The sequence below is a fragment of the Ictidomys tridecemlineatus genome, chromosome 6, assembly GCF_052094955.1.
Source record: "Ictidomys tridecemlineatus isolate mIctTri1 chromosome 6, mIctTri1.hap1, whole genome shotgun sequence".
Classification (NCBI taxonomy): domain Eukaryota; kingdom Metazoa; phylum Chordata; class Mammalia; order Rodentia; family Sciuridae; genus Ictidomys; species Ictidomys tridecemlineatus.
The window spans coordinates 123,134,933-123,141,016 of record NC_135482.1 but is presented as its reverse complement, the minus strand read 5'-3'; the positions used below and the strand labels follow the sequence as shown (position 1 = coordinate 123,141,016).

Sequence of the window (6,084 nt, the reverse complement as noted above, 5' to 3'; positions counted from 1 at the left end):
CTGGTGAGGGCCTCATGTTGCTCTATGCATGGTGAGAAGTAGAAGGGAAAGTGGGCATGTGCAAAAAAGAGGAAAAGGGGGCAAACTCTTATCATAGACGACTCACTCCCATAAGAAAAACGTTAACCCACTATGAATGCAGATCCCTGTTGGCCCAAATGTCTTTTAAAGGCGTCTCCATCTCTCAACACCATTACATTGAGGACCAATCCTCAACATGAGTTTGGGGAAGGGAGAGAAACCATGTCCAAACTAAAGCACTTTCCAAATTCAGAATGAAACAAGAAATTAGATAGATAGGCAGATAGAAATCAAGATCTCAGTTTCATAAAACCAAGATAAGGTGACTTTTGATACCCCTTTCCAAAATAAAGTACCTGCTTACAAATGACAGCACATTCCATCGGGAGATCACAACCCTTAGTCTGCAGGTAGTCATGCACTGAAAAGGTCAGAGAGCACCCAGCTTTGAAGGGCTGGTTCCATCTTCCATCTTCACTTCATGGAAAGGAGAGACTGATGAGGTTAGGGGTGGTGGACAGCAGCAGGTCAGAGGAGGTAGGAGGGGAGAGGGAGAGGAACATTCAGTGTTATTCAATCAGGCAGCCTCAAGAAATATGAGTGCAGGATGGAGTCCCACCTGGGGCACTGTATGATGCTTATCTTCCTGTCTCACCTTCTTATCTGAATCTCAGTCTTTGTCAGCAGTAATCTTTATTCACTTTTGTGCTCTTAAGAGGAGGACTGGTATGTTAAGTGTTTAGTAGGTGTTTTGACTAAGTGGAATGGGCAGGGGACAGGACCACTTTTTCCAGTTTGAAGACCCCTAGATCTCATGTTCTCTGATGACTTGGGTGAGGGCTGGAGTAGAGCAACTTGGTGAGTACTGTTTCCTCATGCAGATATGGTCCCATAGTTAGCACATTCCAGGTGTCCTCATGGCCTAGTGGCCAAATGGTTGTCTCTTACACTGATAGACCTCAATGCCTAGCAACTAACTCCCCTCAACTTGTACTGATGTTCCTTTAGCCATGCTTGCCTGTCATCTGGACAGTGTCTGAGACCTTGAACATCACAGTGTTTTGTTTTAGTATTTTTTTAGTTGCCAATGAACCTTTATTTATTTATTTATTTATTTACATGCATTGTTGAGAATTAAATCCAATGCCTCACACATGCTAGGCAAGTACTCCACCACCGAGCCACAATCCCAACCCCAACATCATAGTTTTAAACTTCCCTTCATATCACTTCTCCATCTAGTTAAAACCTCCAACAAGTTATTATTCCTTCCTCACTAAGACTCTTCTGCTTCTTAATTGGTTGTTGAAGATGAGGCCTCCACGCCCTTTAAAAAAACCTGTCCTGACCTAGTCTTGGCACTGACTCAGAGAAAAATCAAAATGTTTGCTGAATCATCCTCACTTCCCACAACACCCCCACATTTTTGATAATTATGGTCTCCCTTCCTCAGGTTGAATCACTTGGAGATCTGAAGTCTGCCCCAGCTCCCCTGAAGGTGGTACTTAATGAGCAGGACTGAGTCTCCTCTTGGATGGAACTCCAGAACTGAGGGCCCTGCCTGCTTTCTGCCTTCAGCTGAGGAGGAAGTAAACACATGTAGATTAATATAAGATCATTTTCGTTTTGTTTGTCTTGGACTAAGTACTTGAGAATTCAAACATGTGTACTCTTGACCCTGCAGTGGTGGGGTTATTTGATTCTATTTCAGTCTAACTGCTAAATAGTTCCCCTCCAATGAATTTCAAAGTCACCAGCCTGATACTATTTTAATTTTCTTGGTGGTGCTGAGGATGGAACCCAGAGCCTCACCCATGCTAGGCAAGTGCTGTACCACTGAGCTACAGCCCAGCTCCCTGATACCATCTTAAAAACAGAGAATGCTCTTGTCTTGACTGCCAGTTGTTGAAATACTAGGAAAGTTTGAAGTAATTTACTAATTATGTAAAAAATATATTGGGCATATATTCAAATTGAATTATAAAGCTGAATTATAAATTGAATTACATAAAATATAAAAGACTAAGGTCTTTCAAATCCCAACTTAGCCACTTTTTTGTTGTCTTACACACTTGTTTGCTCTGGTTCTTTGAAGTGTACTTGCTTGCTGTAACATGGGGAAGGTCACTTCTATTTTATTAGTATGACAGAGATAAAAACATTGGCAAAGAGAAGGGACAATTAAATATATTGAAACTACACGTGTATTAGCTACTCTGACAAGTGTCTCTTCGTTGTTGTGTTTTTTTTTTTTAGAATTAGTTTGAACACTTATAAAGTTATGTAAATGTTAGTTATTATAAGTAGTATTACCTTGGCAGAAGTTAATCTCTCTGAACTCTATTTCTTTATCTGTGAACACAGAATAATAGCACCAAACTTAAAGACTGTCATTAGACTTAAATATAGAAGTAAAGGGGGGTATGCAGAGTTATAGAGGAGCTTACAAATATTGATATTCTTATTGATGCTGTTGATGAATTCTTCAAATTGTTGCTTGACAATGATCTCTCCAGTTTTCCCCAAAGGGATCTATCTTTCCAATCTGGGCGGTACCAGTTAATGAAGACTTGCCAGAATCTCTGTATCCTTTTATCCAATCCAGACCTTCTGATTAGATCACACTGTCAATTTGAAAAAAGGATCAGAGCCAAAGTCCACACTGTGTGTAAAGGGGGTGAAGGCTATGTGGCTGCCATTCCAAATTCTGAAAGGGGGAGGGCTCTCCTTCCAGGAAAAGAGGCACAAGTGTTTTTCATGGTTTTGGTTTTCTGTTTTTAAGACAAAATGTGCTTTGGGATATTTTTATCTTAAGAATCATATGGTTGTGAAAGAAAGCAAAGCAGCCACTGTTCAGGTGACCTCTTTCTGCTGTGAATAGTTTGCACCCGATGAAGTCAGCTCAAGACATTTTGAATAGCCTCTGCATACCTGAGACCTGGCAAACAGGTGAGACTAACTATCCTTCAAAGAGAAGGCCTTTAAAAGAGGGGGGGAGGGAGTGGAGAAGGAGTCACACAGGTAACAATTGATCCTCAGCATTCTGTGGAAAGGAAGTACTGGTGGTAAATGACCTCATTTACTCTTTGAATGTTCAGTGAGAAAAGCCAGCTATGTCTCTGGCCCTAGGATCTCACCTGGGTGACAAGCTTGAGCTGTGGAGTCTCTACCTGTCTTTCAGCTGTGAGTGCCTTCACTACCTTCAAGAAGGACCCCAAGCAGGTGTGATCTTCATCCTGGCCCCTCAACAAGCCAAGCCCAGATTGGGTAAATTTGGTCCCAGGCAAATGCAACAATCAATACTATGGCTTTTGCCCACAGGATGAATGTGTGAGTACAAAACAACCATGATTTGGGTGACAGACTAAAAACTGTAGATGCTATGAAGTGAGCAAATTACCCTGCCCTCAAAAAATGGCTCTAATTCTATGCTGCTCTGGGTAGGCGACTGCTCCTGGCAGAGCTGCTGTTTTCAGGCTGTAGGTGGAACCAATGCTATTATTTTTGTTTTATTGGGGGACTGACAGGGTCTGGAAAGGTCTGGCCCTCTGCTTCCAGTTCTCTGGGAAACGTTCAGGGATGCTGTTCAGAAACTCTTGGCGAGATGCAGGCGCTGTGTGACGGAAAGCACCCGGACATGTTCCTGTTTTATCTGCAGAGACATCCTCTTTGGAGACAGGCAGCCATGTCGCCTCCTGACATGTTTTATTGGAAACAGGACCCGTCTTGGAGAAGTGGAGGGCTGTGCTGGCAGCAATGAGCCCCTGGAATAGGAAAGCGCACCTGGAGCACCCCCTCAAAGTAGAGTGGAAAACAGCTGCTTGCCCCAGCCACGCCTCCATTGGCCTTTGCCCCTCCCCCTTTCTTTTCAGCCCCAAACTTTTCTCTTTAGTGGAAAAGGAACCTAGGGCCTCCGCTAGGCAAGCCCTCTCCTACCGCTGGGCTACAGCCCCAGCCCTAAATCACTCTCTCTTTTTAAAGTTTTAGTTTTCACTGGCATCTCCATCACCTCAAATACTTATCATTTCCTTGTGGTGTGAATATTCAAAATCCTTTCTAGTTGTTTTGAAAGTCACAATATAATATTATTGACTATAGTCACACTAGTATAAAATAGAGCATCAGAATTTCTGTTTGTCTATGTTGGTCTTATTTTACTTAGTACAATGTCCTCCAGGTTCATCCATGCTTTCACAAATGATAAGATTTCCTTTTTTTAAAATTAATTTTTAAATTAAAATCAAATTTATTTTAAACTGGAACATAAAACATGAAATTGTACGTATTCATGTGTTAACCCCTTTATTTAAGGTAAATAGTACTCCTGTGTGTATATACATCACATATTCTTCATCCATTCATCCATCGATGGACACTTAGATGGATTCCATATCTTGGCTGTTATGGATAGTATTGAAATAAACATGGGGTGCATATATCTTTTTGAAATACGGATTTTGTTTCCTTTAAGTATAGACCCAGCAGTAGGATTGCTGAACCAATGACAGTTCTATTTTTAATTGTTTGAAGAATTTCCATACTACTTCCTATAATGGCTAATGTACTAATTTATATTCCCATGGACAGTGGGCAGGCCTTCCTTTTTTCCTCAACATCTGAAGCACCACCTGTTATCTTTTGACTTTTTCATAACAGCCATTCTAACAGGTGTGAGGTGATCTCATCGTGGTTTTGATTTGCATTTCACCAATGATTAGGGATATTGAGCCTTGCTGTCTCTTCCCACACCTTCCCCTGCCCACTCCACTTCCTTAACCAGTGCCCTCCAGACCTAATATGGCAGCTTGTACATCACACCCTCCTTGGCCTCACCTTTGACTTCACTCCTTTCCTGGAAGGTGCTGCCAGAACTCTGCTTACCCCAGCCCTTTGGGTCCATTACATTTCCAGTCCAGACTGCCCTGCGGCACTTGCCTTTTCATTGGACTTTGCCTCTGAGCACTGTGGGCTGTCCCTGCTTGGAGATATCTGAGGAAAGAGGGGGTCCTTAGCTAATGATTGACAGGTGTGGGGTGAACAGGACCAGAGCCCATACCTGTGGCTGGGCTTGCAGAGCTTCCTGCAAGAGGGAACTGTGTTTGGCCACAGTAATGCCCAGTGAGGCTCCCTTGTCCTTCCTGTGGATGATCCCCACTCCATTGCCATGATTCCCTTTATCTCCCAAGAAACTACACGCACTCAGTTCTGTCCTAGGGTCTTGTTTGTGGGAACCCAACTACCTTTCCTGACTCCTGATGAAAGACTCTATTCTTTTTGCTTTTTTCAGATTCTTCATTTTTCTTGGTCCCCTCTCATCCCAAATAGAGACCTCACCACCTCCCTTGCCTGCCATCTCCTCTTTCCCTTCAGGATCTTGCCTCCTTTCATGACCTCAGTCTTCAGCTGCAAGGAAAGTTGCCCACATGAATGTTTCTAGCCCCAGTATGTTTGTACTTTTTTTTGTGTGTGTGGTGCTAGGAATGGAACCCAGGGCCTTGTGTGTACTAGGCAAGTGCTCTCTCACTGAGGTACACCCCTATCCTTTGCCCTGATTGTTTGGCACAAATTTTAGTAAAGTCTTTCTAAGACATGCCTACTTTCCCCACCTTGCAAGTGCCTTATTTTCAATATGTTTTAAATTAGATTATTTTCTCCCTTTATGATACAGATACCTCGTGGACTTCCTTGTTTCTATTGTGTACTGCTCAGGCATGAGAAATCAGGCATGTTTGTCTTCCTTTTCCCTCTCACCCTGAATAATTAATCCACAACAATGAAAGTTATGGTCATTTAAAAAAAATTTTGTAGTTGTAGATAGACAGCATGCCTTTATTTTACTTGTTTATTTTTATGTAGTGCTAAGGATCAAACTCAGTGCTTCACATGTGCTAGGAAGGCGTTCTGCCACTGAACTACAGCCCCGCTCCTAGTTGTGGTTATTATTAAAACATTATTTAATATGTATTTTGCCCTTCTGTAACCAAATTAAGTTGGCTACAATTTCTGTATCTGCCTATTCTGGTAGCCTTCCAAATAATATTTCTGTCTCTTTTTAGTCCTTCT

General features: G+C 42.2%; 1 long non-coding RNA gene across 1 annotated transcript; it reads left to right on the top strand.

Annotated features, from left to right (window-relative positions):
* The first annotated feature begins 2,532 nt into the window (after nucleotides 1-2,532).
* On the top strand, nucleotides 2,533-4,308 carry LOC144378407 (uncharacterized). The gene is made up of 3 exons (XR_013440061.1): nucleotides 2,533-2,970; nucleotides 3,203-3,351; nucleotides 3,680-4,308. It is a non-coding gene; the product is annotated as an uncharacterized LOC144378407 (long non-coding RNA).
* The last annotated feature ends 1,776 nt before the right edge of the window (nucleotides 4,309-6,084 follow it).